Here is a 24,845-nt window from a genome sequence, read left to right as displayed (position 1 = left end):
TTTGCCTCAGGCCAGATGGTGAGGCAGCTCCTGATTGGCTGCCTATGAAGGGTGGTGGCATTTCCAGTAACTAATTTGTCCAGTTCTGGGAAACAGAATCTATGGCCCAGTTTCCCAAACTGCTAGTTTGGAGCCGATCATGGAGTCTGCCTGGCTTAGTCCTCTCACATTCTATGGGACACCATTAAGAGATCACATGTATGGATCATGAGCACAGAATAACAATATCAAGGTAAAAGCATATCAAATCATAGTAGAAAATTCCCCATATATGAGGAAACATGGTACATAAATGCAGGAGGCACTTGGGTGAACCAACAAATGATATCAGAAAAGAACATAATATCCTAATCAAAACACTAAATACAGAGTGCACACACAAAACAAACAGACAGACAACAACAAATGTGTATTGAAATCTGCTAGGGAAAAGTACCAAGGATAGTTTCATGTCAACTTAACAAGGCTATAGTCTTCAGAGGGGAGGAAGCTTCATTTGAGAAAACACCTTCATAAGAGTAGTCTATAGACAAGTCTGTCCTGTGGCACATTTTCTTAATTAGTGATAGATGCATAAGAGCTCAGCTCATTGTGCGTAGGACCCTTAGGTTGGCAGTCCTGGGGTCTATAAGAAAGCAGCTAAGCAAGCCAGTAAGCAGCACTCCTCCATGGCCTCTGCCCTCTTTGAGTTCTTGTCCTGGCTTCTTTCAATGATGAACAATGAATGATACAAAGTATAAGCCAAATCAACCTTTTCTTCTCCAACTTGCATTGGTCATGGTGCTTTATCACAGCAACAGAAACCTACCTAAGACAATGCATATAAAGGTAAATTCATCATAATAAAGCACATTTGTTAAAAGAAACTCTAAAATTCAGGATGGAATTTCAAGCCCCAAAAGACAAATATTCAACCCACATTATTATCCCCAGAAAAGATGTCCTTCATAATTAAGGCAGAAAGAGAAACTTGCCATGGCAAGTACTCAAACTAAAAGACCCCATAACCATTAAGCAGCCCTATATGGCATCCTAGACACAGAAGAGAAAGACACTCAGGCTGCAGGAAGAAAAACTCGCTGAAACAGCAAGTAGGTGAATGAGGATTACAGAAGCATCAAATAATAAAAAATAAAAAATAAATGACAAGAGTGAGTACGCATCTTTCAATGACAACTCTGAATGGAAATTATTAAACTTCAGTTCCCCAATCAAAAGACCAGCACTGGATTTAAATGCAAAGCTGAATTACACTTTAAGGAAGTGCCTTAAAGGACTCTGAGGACCTAGTATATCAAGAACCATGGGAAGTGGGATGGAGAGATGACTCAGCAGTTTAAGAGTATTTGCTCTTCTTGCATAGGACCCAAGTTGGGTTCTCAGTACCCATATCAGCTTAGCTTCAGCTCCAGAGGAACTGGTGCCCTCTGCTGGCCTCTGAGAGCACACACAGACATGCAGTGGGACACAAGTGTGTGCATGCACATACACAAATAAAATTACAATTAAAAAAGGAAGCATCGAGAGACACTTTGTCTTACCAGAAACCCAAAGTGAAGTCTGAACTCAACAGTCATAGCAAATGGCAAATACATCATACAAAGGGGGTCAGAAAATCTGACATAAAAACATTTCCAAGCCCACAATGACCTTTTCCACCATTTCCACAGTAGAAGCAATTAGACTGTGGGATGTGGGACCATGAGAAGACCTGCACAGAAAATGAATCCAGCACCTTGAACTCACTGTCACGGGGCAATATTTCAGCAGCCCAAAGACAGAACCAGGAGATGGAATAAGACCCAAATTTTGAGAAATCTAGAAAGCATATTATTCTCTACCCCACTACTGGGACCCCAGAAACAGGATAGCAGAACTTGGAGATGCACAGGATCCAGACGGGAACAACAGACCACAGGCTGCACAGACTGGAGACAGCAACAGTTTGGTGAAGGAGTCTGAACTTACTAAACTTGGCCTATAGATAGGAGAGTCAAGGGGATTAAAGAAGTTTGTGATAGACCTGATATAGTATCCTGGGGCCAGCAAGATGGCTCAGAGGGTAAAACTACCATGCCTGACAAACAGACACATGTGGTTTATAGACATACATACAGGCAAAACACCCACATGTATAGTTTAAAAAAAAATCTAAATTACAGTGTAAATATTGGACATAGGTGATTCAGGGATTAAGAGGTCTTCTCCTGCAGAAGACCTGGGTTTAGTTCCCAGCATCTACATTGGATGGTTCATGACCATCTGCAAATTCAGTTTCAGAGGATCTGATACCCTTTGGGCTCCACCAACACCTTCAAACTTGAGGCATACAAGTTCACACAGGCATACACACATTTACATAAACTTAAGAAATTAAATTTTCTTTGTTTTATTCCAGCATAGATTGAGGAAGGGCTCTCACAGCTCCTCCTCTAGCTAAGCAGCTACAAGTGTTTGATAGCTTCTTGGGGAGGGAGAGTCACGTTTGATACAGATCTGGCCACCTGTAGGCTTCCTTGTCCGAGTAGCTGCCCCCACGTGCCCATTAGCATATAGTCAGCACTAATTGGATTCAGTGGGTTATAAATAAATAAATAAATAAATAAATAAATAAATAAATAAAGGGCTTAGATGGAATCATCCTACATTAGAGCAACAATGAGCAATATTAGAGCAATATCAGAGCAGCACCACAGACTAACATGTAAGCATACCACTATGGGAAGAGTTATTTCTTTTGGACTTGCTGGCCAGAGGTATCCCACAGCCCTGTAAACATCACAGGCTATTGCCAATGCTCTTGGTTGCCCTCCAGAACTGATTTAGTGAAGATGCCACACACATGAGTCATAGAACACAGAGAAGTCAAGCAGATACTCACTTGGAAGTCTCATCCCTACTTTCCCTAGCTTTCACGGAACTGGAAGGTGCTGTGCATGTACTAAAGAAGAAAATTATCATCTTACCCAGCTATGAAGCCTGCAAGCTACAACTGGCCTGGCAAGACATGCTCACTGATGCAATAGTGGGATGGGTGTCATGGGTGTAACTAACCACCTTCTTATTGGATTCAAAGCCCATCCAACAAGTAGAAACACATATCAGGCCCTGTTATCAGGGCCAAGAACCTGTGGCTAGACAGGTCATAGGTCTCAGAGGAGAATGCACTACTATTACTTTGCTAAATAGGCATAGTATCAAACTGACTCCTAATGACTTATTTACTCATAGATTAGTGCATCTCTCTACCTTCATCAGGGAAGTTTCTTTTTGCAGTACATGGAAATTCACATAGTTAATCAAAGTAAAGTGAATGAAAAGCTGCAGAATGCTTATCCTTAAGTGGAATATTATACCCTCTGCTTCCTGCTTCCAAGGCATCATTGTGGTACAGGCAGCTGAACATTTTATGAGCTAGAGGTAGATAATGAGTTAATTAGGTGGTGTGTGGACCAAGGTATGGTGACACAGACCTTTAATCCTAGCACCCAAGAGACAGAGGCAGGCAGGTCCCTATGAGTTTAGGAAAGCCTGATCTACCTAGCAAGTTTCAGGCCAACCAGGGTTACACAGTGAGATCTTGTCTAAAAAAAAAAAAAAAAAAAAAAAAAAAAAAAAAAAAAAAGCAAAAACAAAAACCCAAAACCAACAAACAAAGCAAATGTTTGTTTCCAAGAATGTGAGGAAAACAGAAAATTGGTATTCCCCAAAAATTGAAATTTGAACTATCATGTGACCCAGCATACACCGAAAGGATTGTAATAAACATACAATAGAGATACCTGTGCATTCGTGTTTATCATAGAAATGTTCACTCTAGCCAATTTTTAGAATAAGCCTAGGTATTCATCAGCAGATGACTAAATAAAGAAAATGTGCTACATATACACAGTAACATTTTATTCAGCCATGGAGAATAAAATAATTTCATGTGCTGAAAAATGGACACACCTGAAGATCATCATATTAAGTAAAAAGAAATAAACAAACAAAAACTACACCAAGAGAGACAAAGATCACATTTTCTCTTATTTGTGGGCTCTAGAACTCTTCATAGATACACACTGTGCTGAATAGTTTTATGTCATAACTTGACAAAAGCTAAAGTCATCTGTGAGAAGGGAAGGTCAGTTGAGAGATGCCTCCCTAAGACTGGGCTATATATGAGCCTGTAGGACATTTTTTAAATTAGTGATTAATGAGTGAGGCCCAGTGCATTGTGGGTGGGACCACCCCTGGGCAAATGGTCCTGGGTTCTATAAGGAAGCAGGCTGAGCAAGCCATGGGGAGAAAGCCAGCAAGCAGCACCCTCCATGACCTCTACATCAGCTCCTGCCTCCAGGTTCCTGCCCAGGTCAAGTGTCTGTCTTGGCTTCCCTCAGTGACCTGTAATCAGGGTATGTAAGTCAAATATTAGCCTTTTCCTCCCCAAATTGCTTTTTGTCATAGTAGTTCATCATAGTAACAGTAACCCTAATAAAGACCTCTCTGTGTGTGTGTGTGTGTGTGTGTGTGTGTCATGAAAGCAGAGGAAAGACCAGATGAAGCAAGGAGATAATCAGCAGGGGAAAGAACAGGACAGAGTAAATACAGCCAAAGTACAGGATGTAACACTTTATGAAATCTTTACCCCATTCTACCCCCTGCCAAAAAAATAGTCACATGGGTTATAGAGCAATGAGATAGCTCAACACTTACCAAATATGCCAGGGCCTGCATGGTGGAAGAAAATAGCCTATCCCGCAGATTTGTTCTCTCATCTCCATACATGTACCATGCATGTGTACACCCACAAATGCATATGCCACACAATAAAACTTAAAAGTCACAAACAACAAATATTTAAAACCTTATGAAACATTAACTAAAATACATAACAAATTGCTACAAATCAATAAGGAAACATATAACTAGATTAAAAAGCAGGCCACAGACATTAATAGCTAGCTCAGCAATAAAGACATACAGGTGGTGAACATGTGAAAGAGCATTCCTCCTAGAATTTTTTTAAATGCCTCAAAGGAGTTTTAAATGCCTCAAAGGACAGCTGGTTAAGGGAAAGGAGACAGGGTGGAGGGCTGGGTGAGGGCCATGGAAGGGGAGGGTAGGGATGACCTGACGTACACATTAGAAATGACAGTGAGTCCCATACCTATGCATACTTAATATGCATTAATATTATACTTTCTTAAAAAGAAATGAATCTCTTTTCTACATGTCACTGGAGATGTACAAAATAAGATGGTAGCATTGCATATGCATCAGAATGTCTGAAGTCCAGAACAGTTTTAACACCAAATACGGCAAGGACATGGGACAAGAACTCATTTCCTACATACAGTAATACAATGTAGTACAGCCATGTGGAAAGAATATTTGGCAGTTTCTTACCAAACTAAACAGTCTTACAAAATAATCCAGCAGTTGCACTCCTTGCTATTGACCCAAAGAAACTGAAAGGAGATCCACGTAAAACACGGGAGTTTCTTCATACTTGCCTGGAGCTAGAAGCCATCGAGTTGAGTGAGCTGCTACATAAAACTCAGGGGATAATGTCAGTGCTAATAATAAATGGACAATCAAGTAAATCAGAGGAAGTTACCTACCACTAGGTAATTTTAACCACATGATATTCTAGAAAAGACAAAACAAGTAAGATGAGTGCGTATTAGGGGTTATGGGAATAAGAGATAAACAGGTAGGTACAGAAGATTCTTAGGGCAGCAAGCATACTATTCTGTATGATGTGACAGTAGATAAATATTTATATATTGTCGAAATTCATAGAACATAAACCAATGAGAGTGAAATCTAGGATAAACTTTGCATCTGAGGTAGTAATGTTTCAATGTAGGGTCATCAACTGCAGTCCATATACCCTGCCAGGAGGAAATGTGGACATCAGAGACAGAGGAATCTTTGTACTGCTTTCAATTTTGAATATTCTCTAAGGAAAACAAAAATGGGATGGGTCAGGGGTGCTGGAGAGATGGCTCAGCGGTTAAGAGCACTGACTGCTGTTCTAAAGGTCCTGAGATCAATTCCCAGCAACCACATGGTGGCTCACAACCATCTGTAGTGGGATCTGATGCCCTCTTCTGGTGTGTCTGAAGACATCTATAGTGTACAAAACAAAAATGGGATGGGTCTCCATTTGGGGCACTCATAGATTGCTGCTCCCTTCCTTCCCCCAGTTGATCTCCCTTTGGGGCTGCACATACATAAAATAAATAAATCTAAAAAAAATGGGATGGGTCTCCATTTGGGGCACTCATAGATTGCCATTGCCTCAGACTCTGCTCTATCTTTGTTCCCTGCACATCTTGTAGACAGGACATTTTAGGTCAAAGGCTTTGAAGGTGGGTTGCTGTCCTTACCCTTCCACTGGGAAGTTCTGCCTGGCTACAGGAGGTGGTCACTTCAAGATCTATGTGCCCCACTGCTAGGAATCTCAGCTACAGTCACCCCCTTAGACCCTCTGAAGCCTCCTCCTATCCCAGGTCTCTGGCACTTTGGAGAGATTGCTGTCCCCTTCCTTCCCCCAGTTGATCTCCCTTTGGGGCTACACAGTGAAAGCTTTTCTTAACGACACAAAGGGCAAACAAACTTTTAAACCAGGTATGGTAGTTCATGCCTGTAATCTAAATACTCTTTGAGTTTGTTTATATAGTGAATTACATTGATGGATTTCTGTATATTGAACCATTCCTGTATCCCTGGGATGAAGCCTATTTGATCATGATGGATGATCATTTTGATGTGTTCTTGGATTCAGTTTGCAAGAATTTTATTGAGTATTTTCGCATTGATATTCATAAGGGAAATTGGCCTGAAGTTCTCTTTCATTGTATCTTTGTGTGGTTTAGGTATCAGAGTAATTGTTGCTTCATAGAATGAATTGGGTAGAATACCTTCTGTTTCTATTTTGTGAAATAGTTTGAGGAGTATTGGTATTAGGTCTTCTATGAAGGTCAGATAGAACTCTGCACTAAACCCATTTGATCCCGGGCTTTTTTTTGGTTGGGATACTATTAATGACTGTTTCTATTTCTTTAGGGGATATGGGACAATCTGATCCTGATTTAACTTTGGTACCTGGTATCTGTCTAGAAAATTGTCTATTTCATCCAGATTTTCCAGTTTTGTTGAGTATAGGCTTTTGTAATAGAATCTGATTTTTTTTTTTATTTCCTCGGTTTCTGTTATGTCTCCCTTTTCATTTCTGATCTTGTTAATTAGGATACTATCTCTATGCCCTCTAGTTAATCTGGCTATGTTATTGGTACAGTGACAGGCAGGTAGATCAATGGAATAGAATTGAAGACCCAGAAATGGACCCATACACCTATGGTCACTTGATCTTTGACAAAGGAGTTAGAATCATCTCATGGAAAAAAACCACAGCATTTTCAACAAATGGTCCTGACTCTACTGGCAGATAGCATGTAGAAGAATGCAAATTGATCCACCCCTATCTCCTTGTACAAAGCTCAAGTCCAAGTGGATCAAAAAACCAAATACATAAAACCTCCACATAAAACCAGATACACTGAAACTAATAGAAAAGAGAGTGAGGAAGAGCCTCAAGCACATGGGCACAGGGGAAATTTTCCTGAACAGAACACCAATAGCTTATGCTCTAAGATCAAGAATTGACAAATGGGACCTCATAAAATTGCAAAGCTTCTATAAGGCAAAGGACACTGTCAATAGGACAAAATGGCAACCAACAGATTTGGAAAAGATCTTTACCAACCCCACATCTGACAGAGAGCTAGTATCCAATATATACAAAGAACTCAAGAAGTTAGACTCCAAAGAACCAAATAACCCTATTAAAAATGGGGTACAGAGCTAAACAGAGAATTCTCAACTAAGGAATACTGAATGTCTGAGAAGCACCTAAAGAAATGTTCAACATCCTTAGTTATCAGGGAAATGCAAAGTCCAACCACTGGACTGAGCACACGGTCACCAATGGAAGAGCTAGAGAAAGGACCCAAGGAGCTGAAGGGGGTTAGCAGCCCCATAGGATGAACAACAATATGAACTAACCAGTACCCCCAGAGCTCCCAGGGACTAAACCACCAAAGAGTACACATGGAGAGACTCATGGCTCCAGCTGCATATGTAGCAGAGGATGGCCTTGCCAGTCATCAATGGGAGGAGAGGGCTTTGATCCTGTGAAGGCTCTATGCCCCAGTGTAGGGGAATACCAGGGCCACGAAGTGGGAGTGGGTAGGTGGGTGAGCAGAGGGAGGCGGGGAGTGGATAGGAGGTTTCAGAGGGGAACCCAGGAAAGGGGATAACATTTGAAATGTAAATAAAGAAGATATCTAATATGCATACATACATACATACATACATACATACATACATACATACATACATACTCAGGAAGCTGAGGCAAAAGGATTGCTTGGCATTCACAGTAAATGGGAGCTACGCAGTGACTTCTAGGCCAACATAGCCTAGAGAGTGAGACCCTGACCCTAAAAGCAAATGAGCAAACAAGACTCTTATTTCTTTTTATTAAAGCCCTAAAGTCACTATTTCCTGCCAGTTACTGAACAGTCTATCTAAAATGATAACTTAAGTCCTTCCATACAACTTTCTTTGAGAAAAATAAGAAACAGGTCTATGGTTTATTTAAATTTCCTTTGACTATTTCTAAAATGTACATTAATCCACCACTATAGCAGCCATCTCCATTTCCCAGTATGCACTTTAACATTTGTCCATATGCATGTAATTTTACCTAGTTAATTTGAAAACACGAGCAAGTGTCTAAACAGAAACACTTTAAGTTGTATAAGAAAATTAAAGTTCAAACCAGTGTTAAAACTTTCACATGAAAATAGAAAAGGATGGTCCCTAAGGACTGGGTTCCTTCAGTGGAGAGAGACAGTCCCTAAGGACTGGGTTCCTTCAGTGGGGAGAGAGACAATCCCTAAGGACTGGGTTCCTTCAGTGGGGAGAGAGACAGTCCCTAAGGACTGGGTTCCTTCAGTGGGGAGAGAGACAGTCCCTAAGGACTGGGTTCCTTCAGTGGGGAGACAGGGAAGGACACATTCAATTTACCGTTTTGCCACCTAACCGAGACACTTCTTTCATAGTACTCTAAAAAAGCCTGAAAGAAGTGTTCATGAAATTTTTTTATAAATTAACTTGAAGGATTGCATCAATACCTCTCAAGAGGCACAGGATTCATCTGACACAAAATAATGGAACCGTTAGTTATCCACTGAAGTTTTTCCTCCTGAATTGCAGCCATCTTTCTGTCAGGTCAAGTGATGATCTATAGGTGAAGGATTAACCTGACACAAAAAGAGTGAGGCTTAATCCCCCAGCATATTATAATGTATTTACTCCGCACATCAGGAGTACATCAGATTTTAAAATTAAACAGGATACAATGCTAGGAAGGGTCATAAGAAAAATGTGGTGTTCTGAAAATATAGGGTTTTAATATTTACATAGCAAAAATGAATGTACTTAGAGTATGAAATACAATACTTGTTTAATTTAAGGGTAAAAATTAAAGTTGTTGTTTGGTTCAATTTTACCTAAAAATGAAACCTTACAAAGAGAGGTCCAACTGAAGGCTCTATCCAAACACCAGTGTGTCCTCAGTTTGAGAAATCAGCTTGTGTAACTCACAAGTATAGTAGAAGACTAAAAATTCCCTGCTTTACTCAGTCAGAAAATATATAAGAAATAAAAGTTATAATGTGTACCGATGTTTCTATTTTGGGAATATCGTCCTGGAACCCTTAGTTCTGAATGACCCAGCATCCCTCTCATCACACAGTAATCAAGAATCCCCTCACAGCACCCACACTTTGGTCTTCTTTCTTCTTGAGCTTCAAGTAGTCTGTGAATTGTATCTTGTGTATTCTGAGCTTTGGGGCTAATATCCACTTGTCAGTGAGTGTATACCATGTGTGTTCTTTTGTGACTGGGTTACCTCACTCAGGATAATATTTTCTAGTTCCATCCATTTGCCTAAGAATTTCATGAAGTCATTGTTTTTAATAGCTGAGTAGTACTTCATTGTGTAGATGTACCAAATTTTCTGTATCCATTCCTCTGTTGAGGGACATCTGGGTTGTTTCCAGCTTCTGGATATTATAAATATGGCTATTATGAACATAGTGGAGCATGTATCTTTGTTATATGTTGGAGCACCCTTTGGGTATATGCCCAGGAGTAGTATAGCTGCGTCCTCAAGTAGTACTATTTCCAATTTTCTGAGGAACTGCCAGACTGATTTCCAGAGTGGTTGTACCAGCTTGCAATCCCACCAGCAATGGATGAGTGTTCTTCTTTCTCTACATCCTCGCCAGCATCTGCTGTCACCTGAGTTTTTTATCCTAGCCATTCTGACTGGTGTGAGGTGGAATCTCAGGGTTGTTTTGATTTGTATTTCCCTGATGACTAAGGATGTTGAACATTTCTTTAGGTGCCTCTCAGCCATTCAATAGTCCTCAGTTGAGAATTCTTGGTTTAGCTCTGTACCCCATTTTTAATAGGGGTGATTCTCTGGTGTCTAACTTCTTGAGTTCTTTGTATACATTGGATATTAGCCCTCTATCCGATATTGGTAAAGATATTTTACTAATCTGTTGGTTGCCGTTTGGTCCTATTGTCAGTGTCCTTTGCCTTGCAGAAGCTTTGCAATTCTATGAGGTCCTGTTTGCCTATTGTTGCTCTTAAAGCATAAGCCATTGGTGTTCTGTTCAAAATATGGAGACAATGTGTGGAGCAGAAACTGAAGGAAAAGCCATCCAGAGACTGCCCCACCTGGAGATCCATCCCATATACAGTCACCAAGCCCAGACACTATGGTAGATGGCAAGAAGTGCTTGATGACAGGAGCCTGATATAGCTGTCTCCTGAGAGGTTCTGCCAGAGCCTGACAAGTACAGAGGCAGAAGCTCACAGCCAACCATTGAACTGAGCACAGGGTCCCCAATGGAGGAGTCAGAAAAAGGAGCTGAAGGAGCTGAAGGGGTTTGCCACCCCATAGGAGGAACAACAATATCAACCAACCAACCAGACCACCCAGAATTCCCAGGGACTAAACCACCAACTAAAGACCCATGGCTCCAGCTGCATATGTAGCAGAGGATGGCCTTGTAGGGCATCAATGAGAGGAGAGACCCTTGGTCCTGTGAAGCTTGATGCCCCAGTGTAGGGGAATGCCAGGGCGGGGAGGTGGGAGTGGGTGGGTGGATAGTGGAACATCCTCATAGAAGCAGGGGAGGGGGTATGGGATAGTGGGTTTTTGGAGAGGGGCAAACAGGAAAAGAGGATAACATTTGAAATGTAAATAAAAAATATCCAGTAAAAAATTTTTAAAAAAGAAAACAAAGGAAGACAGGTGAAAAAGGAAACACAAAAAAGAATCCCATCACAGGCATCCCCCAGCCTCCCAGATGCAATTAGAACCTGTCTCCTGCTGGTTGGGAATTAAAGCAAAGGCATGTGATTGTGGGTAATAATACCAGAGTAATGCAAACTTGAATTACATTCCAGGCTAGCACGTTGGTATGGTCAAGGTCACATGTACATAGGAAATTCACATTGTAATGAATGAAAAGAATCAAACCTGCAGAAAAAGGTCAACAAAGCAGCTGGTTGCAGAAGCCTACCACCACAGAGTGGGACTGAATGCTTTGTAGATACTTACTCTGCTATCCTTACCACAGGTTTTTTCGTTTTTGTTTGTTTGTTTGTTTGTTTGTTTTTTAATGTTTTTGCTTTTACAACCCAACATTTCAGAATTTCACAAACTAAACCAGGGACTCAAAAGAAAAAAAAATCACAGAAGAAAACAACTAGAGACTATTAAACTCCCTGAAGAGTATGTAAAACTGCTCTGTTTATCCAACATGAGGAGCAGAAAATGATGATATGATGATACTGCTCAGCAGATGCGCCACCACCCCTCACAGACTGCAGCCAGACACTCAGAATGGAAGATCCCTCACAAGAAAGTGCTCATGTTCTTACTTCATATGGGACCTTAACTTTCATATCTATGTATCTAGTTTGCCTACTTTTGCAGATTAGAATTGTATTTTAAAATTTATCATCTTCAGTTATTTTACTAGCTGTGTCATTGAGGGAAATTTATTGTCTAATTTTTATTATTTAAAATATATATTACTTAATCTTTTACCTCTGGTTTAGACTGGTTTACACTGATTGTTAATGTATAGTATTTTCTTATTTTGGCCATTTTACCATTTTAAATATTTTTATCACCTTAGGTACTTATTTTAAAGACTTTTACATTTAAAGGTACTTTTTATTTCACCTAGAATAGATGAGCTTTTATGGACTTTCTTCTCCTTCTAAATGAATTGGTTTTCATTATATAACATTTGAAAGACCATCTTGGTGTTATTTAAACATGCCTTCCCTTCCATTCTCCTTTTCATTCTTCTCACTGGGTTGTAGATGGGGTATCACTTTGTGCCCCAGTTGGCCTAGAACCTGTGACCCTCTGGCCTCATCTTCAGACTGCTGGGATCACAGGCACACAGCACCACATGCAGCATACATTTTCATTTCCAGCCAGTCCATACTGGGTTGTGGTTTCTCTTGAGATTTATTTCACAGAGAGGTTATAGAACTGCAAGGTGGAATTTCCAAATATATGTCTGTTTCCCAGGTTCCTTTTTGATATTTTCTAGTTTATTTCCACATCGCCAGAGAAGAGGCTCTGTATGATTTCAATTTATAAAAGTGCGTTTTTACAGCCCTGGAATCGTTTGTGCTATTTGATCAAGCATCCCTTCACACATATCTCACCCCCAGAAGCAATTAGAAACTGTATCCTGCAGATTGGAATTAGAGCAGAGGCATGTGACTTACCTGGTTTATCTTCGCCTGTGTACCAGACCCATGGATTGATGATCTTTCTCTCATTATTTGCCACTTTATGCAGAGAGCAGAAGTCTCTAGGATAATTGGATTTCCCCAGTTCTCTTTCAGTTCTACCGGTTTCTGTGTCATATCTTTTAAAGCTCTGTTCTTAGATGTATAGACATTTAACATTGGTTTCTTCCTTGTGCATTTTAGAGTCTAACTTTTTATGTATGTGACTCTGTGGGAATGGAGGTGGGAAACAGACACTATGAAACTAGAATGGAAACCCATGGGGGAGATTACTCCAGCAAGAAATTATTCTACAATTAAGTCTCAGTAGCAATTATATCAACAAAAAGTCATGATTGATTGGATTAGCATCTGACCATTTAAAAGAAAAGAGAAATCTTAAATTCTTACTGTGCTCTATGTGAATTCCTGTTTAAATTTACTTCCAGATGTGGGAGCTGGCAAGATGACTGTGAGTAAAGAAAGGCAAGTTACTTGCCCCAAAGCCTGGCAACTGAATGTGATCCCCAGGACTCAGTCACATAGACTGTTCTCTGACTGCCGTGATTCCTATACACATTTGTGTGTGCGCACACACACAACCGTATACAGACACACATGCATATGCACTCACACACACACATGCAATAAACAAATGCATGTAATTTTTTAAAGTTAATTCCTGATACACTGCTGTTTCTCTTCTGATTAGCAACATTGCTGAATTTATTGTGGCACTCTGGTTTGGGATATTTTTACACAGTTAACTACTTCCAATACATCATTTTTACTTTGATCTTAATGCCTTTCAATAGTTACCATTATATAAAAATGTGAAAAAGTAAAATCAATGTCTTCTAGATGAACAGAACTTATAGTTATTGTATAGTGTCCCCTGGTAGATTTTCTGTTCCTTGAAGCCTATTTTTGCTTTTCTTTTTTTTCAAGGTCTTCCTATATAGCTTTGGTGGGCTTGTAACTTGCTATATAGATCAGGCCTGCCTGAAACTCACCGAGTTTTGCACTCATTTGCCTCCTGAGTGCTGAGATTTAAAACATGTGCCACAACAACTGGCCTAATTTTGCTTTTACTATAGTTATTCCAAACATTTTTATTACCATTTTAGTTACTGTTCTGTTGCTGTGAAGAGACACCATCACCAAGGCAACTTATAAAAGGAAGTATTTAATTGGGGGCTTGTTTATAGTTTCAGAGGGCGAATCCATGACTGTCATGGCAGGGAGCATGGCAGCAGGCAGGCAGGGTGGCACTGGAGCAGTACATCCTGATCCACAAACAGGAGGCAGGCAGGGAGGTAGGGTTGATTGGTTCTGGCATAAGCTTTTGAAAATTCCTGTGACATACCCCCTCCAACAAACCTATGTCTACTAATCCTTCCCAAATTGTTCCATAAACTGGAGACAAATCATTCAAATATATGAACATATGTGACCATTCTCATTCAAACTATCACAATTACTATTTGTATAATATGTTCTCCCCACTTCCTTTTAAACTACATATATCATTATATTTGAAGTGGATTTCTGACAGTGATGCCATTATTAAATTTGATAATAGTTGTATTTAATGATTATATTTAAGGTATTTATATTTGATATAAATACTAGTCTATCTAGATTTAGAATTATTATTTTATCATTTCTGTTTTTCTTTCATAGATTTCACTCTTATTTTCCAATTTTTTAATCATGTGACTATCCCTTAGTGTTCTATCTTAAATTGGCAGAGATATTGTATTAATATCTTTTATGTTATTTTAGTTGTTAGTATAGGGGTGGGAATAAATAAAGTAAACATTCAAGTGCCGAAAACCCAAGAGTAAGATACTTCTGCTTGCCACATACTAAAGAACCAGAGAAAGAAACTCTGTGTTTACCTGAATACTTACCATTCCAGCTATTCACAGACTCCAGCAGGCTAGTGCCTATAGTGCACATCTGGTAGTTCTCCCTGTGTTCATGTGTGTGTGGATGCACAGGTCAACAATGCCTGTTTCTCAAATTGCTCTCTACATTATTTAGAGACATGTTCTCATTGAACCTGGAGCTCTCCCATTGGGCTAGAATAGCTGGACAGCCTACTTTAGAGATCTGTCTGTCACCCTGCTCCCCTTCCCACCCACGACACACTCAGGATCGGAACTCAGGCCATGCTTGTGTGTTGAGCACTTTGCCAACGGAGCTATCCCTCCTTGATATCATACTTAAAGCTACTATACCTACATCTACCCATTTCAGGAACATGTTCTCTGCAGCAGGACCCAAGCTCAGAGAGTCTCAAGACTTTAGCTCCTCCTCACCCAGTACCTTATACACTAGCATTTTAAATGACCTTGTCAACAGCCAGGCATGATGGCACATGCCTTTAATCTAGCACATGAAAAGTCAACACAGGCAGATCTTGTGAGTTTGAGGCCAGCCTGGTCTACATAGCAAGTTCCAGGCTAGCCAAGGTTACATGTGAGATCCTTCCTTAAAAATAAACAAACAAAAATAAATAAATGAAATGAAATAAAACTATAATAATAATAATAATAATAATAATAATAATAATAATAAGCTCTTGTTGATCACCTCATCAGAAACTTTAGCTCATTATCATGGCCTGTATTTTCTCCTGTATTTTCTAATACTTTTTATGGGTAAAACATGTAGACATCAAAAACTGTCCACAAGTCTGTTTTTCTGCACTGAGCTCTGCTCTTTCTGTTTCTTATCTACTGTTCAAACCTGTCAGAACCTCCAGGCTTTGAATGTTTCATTAACTTGAAAATTGTAACAGTTCAAAGAGTCTTGTCTCTTTATTAGAAGCACTCAGATTTATTAGGATAGTTTTCACACCAAGTATACACCTAGTTATTTGTGACATACACTCTACTTCCTGTAAGTGTGAGCTATATCACAGTTTGAGAGTGAATTTTTGGATCATCTCTAACTCCAGCTACCATGTATCTCAGCCTTGGCATTACAGCAAACTATCTTGCCAAAAATAGTGATGCAAAATTGGCAGAGATGCTGATTTGTCTGTCAAAAACTCTTTTAAAATAATGTTTTCAAATTTCCTAGTCAGCACTTAAAACTTTTACATTTTCTAAGCAGAATAGGTACCTGAAAATGATCTTAGTGACCTACACTGAATCTGGAGGCTCCCTGGAGTCCCACCTGGTCAACATAATAAGACCATGTCTCAAGGGAAAAACAACAAACCAAAATACCAGAAAAGACTTTTTAATATGGATAATAGTTTAATAATAGCAAATGGCAAACTTACTGTACCTTCACACTAGTGAGTGATGAAATTAATCAAGAATTTCACAGTCATTGGGTGGTGGTGATGCTTGCGTTTAATTCCAGCACTTGTGAGGCAGAGGCACGTAGATCTCTATGAATTTAAAGACAGCCTGATCTACAGAGTGCCTTCTAGAATAGCCAAGGCTACACAGTGAAACCCTGTCTCAGGGAGGCGGGGAGCGGGAAATTTCACAGTCTTAGGATGAAAATTTACATATAAGGTATAGCCTCTTATTGGAGATACTTTAATTTTTTTACTTCATTTTAAAGATTTGTTGTGTTGGGGCATGCACATGCCATGACGCACGTGTAGAGGGTAGAGGACAACTCTCCAAATTTTCTCCTGACATCATTTAGGATTTGGGGATTGAGTCCATGTCATCAACTCTGGTACCTTTACCTGCTGAGCCATCTCTCAGGCCATTTAGGATGTTTTGCTTTAAATTCCTATTAGCTTTTATGTGTATAAATGTTTTACCTGCATGTATGTATATGCACCATGTGCAAGCCTGGTGCCTGTGGGAGATAAGAGGACAACAGATCCCTTAGAACTAGAGCTAGGTTGGCTGTGGGTATGGGAATTAAACCTGGGTCCTTGGCACTTGGTAGAAGAACAAGTGCTCTGAACTGCTGAACCATTTCTCCAGTCTTAGGATGTTTTCATTTCAAAACACTTTCTACTAACAACAATGCATGAATTATGATAGTTATACAAATTATTGACTCCCCCTTTCAAATCAAAATAAGATATCAGATATTATAGACATCTGTAACAATTTTCAGCAAATTAAAGACTTTCATACTGATCATGCTTTTGGACTGCCTGAAATAACAACATAGAGAATTCAAGCTTCAAAAGAAAGCTTTCACTAGGCATGATGATACACTCCAGTAATTCTAGTACTGTATAACCTAAATTGGGAAGACAAAGACTTTGAGGGCAGCCTGATATAAATTAAGCAAGTCCAAGACCAGGGTAGGTTATATATCACAGCCCATCTCTAAAGATGTAAAAGAACAAGCTATTCCCTTTCAGATTAAAAATCACATTTGTTTTTATTAAACTACTTCATGTGGTTCTTCCTCAGCCATTCTTACAAAATTGACCCTTCTCATCACTAACTGACTGGGCCACTTCACATTCCATATATAACAAAAGGTACCATATATTACAATTTTTTTTTCATATAAGAATAATAGTAACAATAGTCCAATTGGGGGCAGTATTAAGTAGTACCTAAAGTCATGCTAGCCTAAAAACAAGTCTTTTTTGCCTTCCTATAAAAGGTCAAGTATATGAAAGGCAGATAGCTGGGTTTCTGTGTTCATGGTTTTTGTTGTTGGGTTTGTATCCCAGCTTGCTAACCCTAAGAGTTGTCACATAGTTTGCTCTACTGGCACTGAATCTTTCATGTTCTTTTCTCCTCACATCATTAAAAAGGAAGAGAAGAAGAGAGAGAGAAAGAAGGAAGGAAAGGGAGAGATGGGGAAGAGGAGGAAAACAGAAATCTCTGTTTTTATTGTTTTGGAGGCTAGGAAATCCAAGATTGAAGGATCCACTTGTCCTTTTCTTTTTAATGGTTTAATGTTTGTTTTTAATGACATATGTGTAAGTGTCTGTGTGGGTGTGTGCATAGGAGTGTGGGTACATTGGAGGCCAGAAGAGAGTGTCAGATCCCCTGGAGCTATAGACACAGGTAGTAGTAAGTCAACTAGCATGGGCCACAGAGAACCATCAGGTTCTCTGCAAAATCAGCAAGTGCTCTTAACTGCTGAGCTCTACCCAGCCAAGACCTTCATATTTCACGGGGTTCATAATTATGCTATTTCATGGAGGAACATGGGACAACAGAGTAGAAGCAAGAAAAAGCAAAAGAAAATGGGCTAGACATAGTTTTATAACTTACTCAGGAAATAGCCTGCTCCTAGGACAGTAGCAGCACTGCAAGCCCTCCAGCCTGTGTCAGCAGCAGGTCCAACTCCACTGGAACTGGGGTTAGACAGTTGTGAGCTGTCCTCCAGCCTGTGTCAGCAGCAGGTCCAACTCCACTGGAACTAGGGTTAGACAGTTGTGAGCTGCCCTCCAGCCTGTGTCAGCAGCAGGTCCAACTCCACTGGAACTGGGGTTAGACAGTTGTGAGCTACCATATCGGTGCTGGGTACTGAACCTAGGACTTTTAGAAGGGTGGGCAGGGCTTTAAATCACTGAGCTCTCACTCCAACATACCTACATGAAATTTGAAACAGCATTCACATCAGATTTAAGTCAAAGAAGACCCCATGTTGAGCCACTTGCATGCTGACAACAAATGCAGTTATGGAGTAACAATGTTTCATTTTTTTCATAACTTTACTTTATTAAATTCCAAAGCTTAGTACTGAATTATGTATGACATTCTGGTAGAATGGAAGAATCTGTGGCTTATATGTAACAAGGTACATGAAAGCCATTCTTGGCAGAATGGCCAAGATCAATAAAACAAGTAACAGCTCATGCTGGTGAGGATAAGGGATAAGGGGAACACTCATCTATTGCTGGTGGGAGAGTAACTTATTCAACCACTACATAAATCAGTGTGGCCATTCTCCAGGAAGCTGGAGTAGATCTACCTCAAAATATAGCTATACCACTCTTGGGCATGTACCCAAAGGGCTCTACAGCTTACTGTAGAAATTCTTGTTCATCCATGTTCATTGCTGCTCTATTCACAATGGCCAGAAATTAGAAACAGCCTAGATGTCTGTCAACAGATGAATGGATAATGAAAATCTGGTACATTTACACAATGGAACATTACTCAACTTTAAAAAAAAATCAAGTCATGAAATTCACAGGTAAATGGAGTTAGAAAAATATCACCTTGAGTGAAGTAACTCAGACCCCTCAAAAGACAAATATGATATTATTTGCTTACAAGTAAGTACATGCTAGTTAGCTTTTAAACCTTTAGTAGGCACATCCCAATCCATATAACCACATAAGGTAAGGCACTAGCGGGAAGGGATGACTCTCTCTGGGAAAGGGAAATAGAATAGTTATAAAGAGACATGGGGTGCTAGGACAGGAAGATTAAAAAAGAGGGGGAAGGAAAGGGAGATAAGAAGAGTATATGAGGAAGGGATAGATAAGTGTAAGGGCTATATGAAGTGCCATATAGAAACTTACTACAGTAGAAGTCCCAACTAGACATTTCTTATCACTAAGTGAAATCTCCTGTGCTGGGAATGGGTTACATCTAATTGAATGGCCAGTGGGGTCCCATGGAATCCCCCAAACAACTCAGGCTATTGCTAAGGCTCTTTAGGTTGCTTTCACAAACTGATGTTAAAGCCCTATTGCTGAAGACAACACCTACATATCTCACTGAACATGGAAAAGTCAAGCTTGTGCCTACCTAGAGCCATCACTCCTACTGACTAGTGGTCATAATACTGGAAGGTACTCCGTCTGTTACCAGAGAAGAAAGGTTAATACCAGCCTGGATATAGGCCTTCCAATCGACAATGGCGACCTGCCTACATAATATGCAATAGTGGTACAGAAGTTGTGGGAATAACCACCTACTATCTGATTAAATTTAAAATCTACTCCATGAGATGTGAGTATATGAATATATTTATGTATTCAATGCTTTTGAGACAGGGTCTCTTTATTATGCAGCTCTGACTGTCCTGGAACTTGCTATGAAGACTGGGCTGGCCTTGAATTTATAAAGATCTGCCTGTCTCTGCCTTCTGAGTGCTGAGAGTAAAGGTATCCATTTTTTTTTTTTTGTACAACCAGCCTTTTGCTTATATATTATGGTTTCTTATTTTGTGAGTTTTCTGTGTGAATGTGCTCTTCCTTTGTTACCTTTTTTTCTGTCTATTTTGTTCTATTCTGTTTTTGTTTTTCTTGTTTATTTTCTAAAGAGAAAGAGAAAGAAGGTATGGTTTGAAAGACAATGGCCCTATAGGCTCCTAAGGAATGGCACTATTAGGAGGTGTGGCCTTGTTGGAGGAAGTGTTCACTGGGGCGAGCTTTGAGATCTCAGATGCTCAAGCCAGGCCTAGTGTGGTATTATCTTCCAGCTGCCTACTGATCCCAATTTAGAACTTTAGCAGTAAGTAGCTAATCTGCTCTGAGCTCCCAGTAGGCCGTCACACTTTTTGCCATCCACCAGTTTTCTGGATTCTCTAATGAAAAGACACCACACACACACACACACAAGCACACACACTCTCTTTATATTTAATAAGCCTTAACTTGCTTAATGGCTGGGCACTTCCAAACCTCCCTGTGGCTTGCACATACTCAGTTAACACTTTCTAAATCTATACTTTATCTTTGACACCCTGTTTCCTTCTGGGCAGCCCTTCCATGGAGCTGCTAGCTCTTTGCATCTATATTTCAGCTGTCTCACCCTCCTGCGCCTTCACAGCGAGGTCCATCCTACGCTCTTCTCATGGTGGAATCCCCCTCTTCCTCCGTGTGTGTGTGTGTGTGTGTGTGTGTGTGTGTGTGTTTGGGTGCGTGTGCATGCGTTCGTGCATTCGTGCGTGCCTGTCTGTCTGTCTGTCTGTCATCTGTCTGTCTGTCTGTCTTTTCATTCTCAAATCCATTTGCCTGCATACCATCATACTTGCCATCTTGATGATAATGGACTAAACCTCGGAACCTTTAAGCCAGCCCTAGTTAAATGTTTTCTTTATAAGAGTAGCCTTGCTCATGGTGTCTCTTCACAGCAATGAAATGCTGACTAAGGCAGAAGGTAGAGAGGGGTGAGTTGGGAGATGAAAGTGGGGAAACCATGATCAGAATACATCATATAAAATGTTATTTTCTGTTGGAAGAAAAGTGAGGTGTGGAGCTCCATGAGATGAAGAGCCACTGTGCCCCAGATGCTGGCTCCCCAAAAGGAAGGCTTTGGCTTAGGGCAGTGTGACTGACCAAACACAATTAAATGAGAATTTTTTTTTTTTTTTGGCTTTTCGAGACAGGGTTTCTCTGTGTAGCCCTGGCTGTCCTGGAACTCTGTAGACCAGGCTGGCGCCCCTGGGATTAAAGGAGTGTGCCACCACTGCCCGGCTTAAATGAGAACATTTTTAAGGGCATAGTTGGGCTGGAGCAGAAGCTCAGAGATTAAGAGTGCTTGCTACGCTTGCAGAGGATACAACTGTGGTTTCAGCACCCACTGTTCCAGCTCCAAGGAGATCTGATGCTTCTGCCTACTTTGGGCACCTGTATTCATGTGCACATACCTACACTCACACACATATTGACATTAATAAAAGTTGTTTTTTAGTATCTTAAAAAAACAGTATAGTTACAGTAACTATTAGAAAACACAGCATGCCTAAGACAACATAACATAGGACTAGAGAGATGGCTGAGTGCTTAAGAGCAGTTACTGTTCTTACAGAGAACCTGGGTTAGGTTCCCAGCACCCACGCTGGGTGGCTTACAACTGACTATAATTCAAGTTCAAGGTGGCTCAATGGCCTCTGGCCTCTGTGGATACCTCCATACTCATGGTACACATATAATCTCACACAAACACATGCTGGTTTTGTACAACCAGCCTACACACACACACACACACACACACACACACACACACACACACACACAGAGGGGAGATCTAAAAAATAAAAATTTAAAAAGTAAAATAATTTATCAGCTTTTATTATGTTCTTAGCATTTAATTTTTTTTTATTTTTTAAAGATTTATTTATTATTTATTATATGTAAGTACACTGTAGCTGTCTTCAGACGTACCAGAAGAGGGCGTCAGATCTCATTATGGGTGGTTGTGAGCCACCATGTGGTTGCTGGGATTTGAACTCATGACCTTCTGAAGAACAGTCAGTGCTCTTCCCCACTGAGCCATCTCACCAGCCCTTAATTTTATGATAAAGCATAAAAAAGTATAATCTATGTCTGTCTCCAAGAGAATTTGCAGAGTAGTAAAGAAAACAAAGCAACAGTAAAAACAACCAAAGAAGTATGCAAAATGGTTATCTTCCACTACTTGTGGAAAAACAAAAACAAAAAGCTTCATAATTAGGCAACAATGCTTGTTTCCTTGGGTGGTAAGGCAAGAAAACTCACCCAGCCAGATGATGACAGCCGCTGCTAGGAAGACTCCAAAATGGCAGGAAGCAGCAGCAGCTGTGGGTTCACCCATCATCAGAATATTGCATCACTTTAAGAATTGCTCTCACTCAGCCTAACAAGCTGCCTAAAGGCCAGTCTAGCTTATTGCACAGATTTAGTTGTGTGCAAAAGATAAATAAACTATAAATTAAAAAAAAATACAGCTATGTTGATATATATACTGGCTACTTACATTAAGTTTCTCAATCTTAGGAACCTGTCTATAGACTGTTATAGCATTTGACTCTTTGGAGAAATTAACCAAGATGACACTGTGACTAAATTTTCTCAACTGAAAATGAAAAGTACACTTGCCACCTGTGAATGTGAAGGGGTCGAGGAGAAGGGCATGTCCCAGTCTGCTCTTCAACAAGGATAGCTTTCTCTTTCATTCTTACCGTGTGAATGGTGAGTCACATGGACCCATATCAATGAAGCCAAGCACCACAAAAACTTACACACTTAACCTATGCAGTTTCCCTTCATGCCGATTCCTAAATTGCAAAAGTTCCCATCTCGTTTCTTACAGTTATCAATATGTGTAGAATCCAGCCCTGAGACAGCAGGGGACTGCCTCCTAGTGGTGGGGTGGTTTCCAGCTGCCACTGCCCAAACCTTTGTTTAGATGTCTTGTCTGAGGAAGGTCTACTCTCTGCGCCTCACTCCCTGCTTTTTCAGCCCTGTATGATCTCAGCTCACATTCAATAAGCTTCTGTGCTTCGCACTGGAACCAAACTAGTGCATCCTCACATGAAAGGCTACACTCCATGCAAATGATATTTTATATCATAGTCAAACCAAAACTAAACTAAACAACAAACATGCCTGGTTTTCTTTGTCCATGAGTCATATGCACTTCTGCCTCCTTGTCTAGTCAGGCTGCACTAACTAGAGTTCTAAGAAGAGCAGTTAGAGAGAAAATGAAAGGATTCAAGATGGGATGAAGAAGTAAAATCATCTCTAGTCACGGAGGCATGTAGAATATTCCATGTGGAATAATCCGTATAAAATCTGCTAGGATGAATAAACACTCAGCAATGTTGGAGGACATAGAATGGGGCACATTGGTGTGCGCCTACCATGGCAGGACTCTGGATACCGAGACTCATACAAGATTAAAGTGAGACCATATTGAGGCTATACAGCCAACCCATGGCTACACAACTCCATCTGAAAAGCAGGCATTATAGGGCACGGAATTAGTATTAAAAAGTTGTGTTCTGTGTGAGGAGCTGGTGGCATAGGGAGGAGTGCTTACAGGCAAGCAGTAGGACATGAGCATGGAACCTGGCCTTATGTAGAAGCCGGCATTTGTGTGGAGGTGGAGATGAAAGAACTGACGGGGAGTGCTAGCTATGCAGCCTCCCTATCAGTCAGAGGCCCAGTCTCAGGGAAGGCGATCACAAGGCAGCGTGATACAGCAGGATACCTGATGTCCTCCTCTGGCTTCTGTGCAGATACAGGTGTGCCAACAACTGCATACATGTGCACAAACAAATTTATTTCTGTACAATAACTGAAAAATCTGAAAAAGAAATTAAAAAGCTATTTCATTTACAATAGCATCAAAAAGAACAAATTACATTTACTAGAGTGACCATTATTAAAGAAAATAGGAAATACATGTTTCAGGCAAGTGAGGTGGCTCATGAGGTAAAGCCACAAAACCTTAGTTCCATCCCAAGAACCTGCAGGACATATATACATATTCAAATAAAAAAATCAAAAACACTTATTGGAGAGAATATAGAAAAATTGCAATGCTTACATATCGTTCATGGTAATATAAAACTATCATACTTCCATAGTAAACCCTTAAAAAGTCTTAAATCAAGCTACCAGATGACCCAATGATTCCATTCTGTGTATCTACACAAAAGAATCAGAATCAAGGTTGCAGACAGATATCTGTCTTTATACACATGGAAGCCTGTCATGCCCCCCACCCCTGGTTTTCCAACATGGACATCCTAACCCATGGGGTAAGTCAATGCTGGTGATGGTCTCCCATGACTATTTTTCTGTTTAATCTTCCTCTTTCCATCTCATACTTTCCCCTGTTTTTTTCGAGTCTTTTTCTTTAAAATGATACATGAAATGGCGAAAGAAGAGGGATTTGGGAAATATAACTCAGCTGGCAGAATGCTTAGCTAGTAGTACACATGAAGCCCTGATATTTACCCCCAGAACCAAATAAAACCAGTGTGCCCAAGCACAGTGGTATACTGCTTTAATCCCAGCACTTGTCAGGCAAAGGCAGGCAGATCTTGTGAGTTCAAGGCTAACCTAATCTACACAGGCGTTGGGGTGCCAATGGAAGCAAGAAGAGGGCATTGGAACTCCTGGAACTGGAGTTACAAACAGTCGTGAGGCACCCAGCATGACTGCTGAGAACCAAACATGGATGCTCAGGAAGAGCAGCAAGTACTTTTAACTTCTGAGCCATCTCTTCAGCTCCCTCTCCCATCCCCAAGAACAATTTTTACAAAAATAGGAAAACCTGGAACTG

The sequence above is a fragment of the Mastomys coucha genome, unplaced genomic scaffold (assembly GCF_008632895.1).
Source record: "Mastomys coucha isolate ucsf_1 unplaced genomic scaffold, UCSF_Mcou_1 pScaffold22, whole genome shotgun sequence".
NCBI lineage: Eukaryota > Metazoa > Chordata > Mammalia > Rodentia > Muridae > Mastomys > Mastomys coucha.
Note: the sequence above shows the minus strand (reverse complement) of the source record.